General features: G+C 27.8%; 1 non-coding gene across 1 annotated transcript; it reads right to left on the bottom strand.

Moving 5' to 3' along the window:
* Window positions 1–478: 478 nt before the first annotated feature.
* Window positions 479–550, bottom strand: Trnap-agg. The gene has a single exon. It is a non-coding gene; the product is annotated as a tRNA-Pro (tRNA).
* Between the last annotated feature and the right edge of the window lie 911 nt (window positions 551–1,461).

Here is a 1,461-nt window from a genome sequence, read left to right as displayed (position 1 = left end):
TCAGGTGTGAGTGACTCATAGACAAAATTATTTTCTACTTTTTAGTACAATAAAAGCTTGTCCTTTAAAAAGTATTTTTTATTAAAATTTTTAATTTAAGACTAAAAAAATGTATATATATCAAATATGGTGGAAGCGATTGGAAAATCAGGACGCAACAACCTTATCATACATTGTCATAGAGGTGTGGAAAATTTCAAAGATGCATTAATTTTTTCCTTTTAGATATTTAGTTCCATTGTACTACAATTATTTTTCAGATCTGTAATTTATAGTTCAGAAAACACCGTTTCAGATTAATTAATAATTTGTATTACAATTTAATTTCAATATTGCATATTAATTCCGAGTACAAGGTAAACCAACAAAAATTGATTAACCAGCTACTAGTCCGAAAAATTGATTGGGACTCGAATAAGAAAAATGATTGATTTACAAAAACTATTTAGGTGACCCATAAAAATGGGTTTAAAAAGTTGGGCTCAGCCGGGATTTGAACCCGGGACCTCTCGCACCCTAAGCGAAAATCATACCCCTAGACCACTGAACCTTCGTATATATCAAAATTCTTCTACCGTTCAAATTTAACAACAAATAATTTGTACTTCTATGCTTGTTTTAATGGCATAATAACCTTTTTATCCTACTTTATCCTTAAATATTTTGGCAGTAAATTCGTACAATCTCCGATCACATGTTTTGTTGTTAGCCATGGTAAAGAACGTTAGCAAGTATGTACTTGTTATTAAACCGGGAACTACGGTTAAGATTAAATATTTTTGGGAGAATTAAAGCGATTCGAGTTTTTTTAAATTAAAAATGTGTTTAAAAGCTGTAACATTATTTGGACATGTTGATATTTTTACGAGGATATTTTTGAAAGGAAATATTTTTTTTAATATTTGTTCAAATTCAAGTTCCATTAAATACGGTAAGTTGCTTTCGACTTGGATTTAATAAGTAACTAACTACAACAAATAAATTTCAACAAAAAATCATAGAATAGAAGCTGTTGTAATCGAGTCATAAAAACAATGGCAACTCAATGCCCCAAAACAAGTGGAACTTAAACCCTGTATATGCGTTTCAAAGCATGTGGAATTGGAAATTACAATTTTTCTGTTTAGCGTTCACTGTAGCCAAATTTATATAAGAGATCGAATTGCTACAAAATGGTAGACAGCCAACATTAATTGATTTAAATATAATAATTATATTATATTTATTTATTATTTTTTTGTGGATGAAGACGATATGGATAGCTGTTGTATAGTCTACAGATAGATACGTTTTACGATTACTTACAAAAAAAATTAATTCATTTTAAATTACTCACTAATTTTCTTTAAATTAAATGGAAAATTGAATTTGTTGAACTTCTTCTCGTTTACTGTATTACTTATATTATTTTTTAAAATAATATAAAATTAAATAGTGACTAAATATAGTTTGTACTTCAAA

Source organism: Chrysoperla carnea, chromosome 4 (genome assembly GCF_905475395.1).
Source record: "Chrysoperla carnea chromosome 4, inChrCarn1.1, whole genome shotgun sequence".
Classification (NCBI taxonomy): domain Eukaryota; kingdom Metazoa; phylum Arthropoda; class Insecta; order Neuroptera; family Chrysopidae; genus Chrysoperla; species Chrysoperla carnea.
Note: the sequence above shows the minus strand (reverse complement) of the source record. Positions and strands in the feature narration are given on the sequence as shown.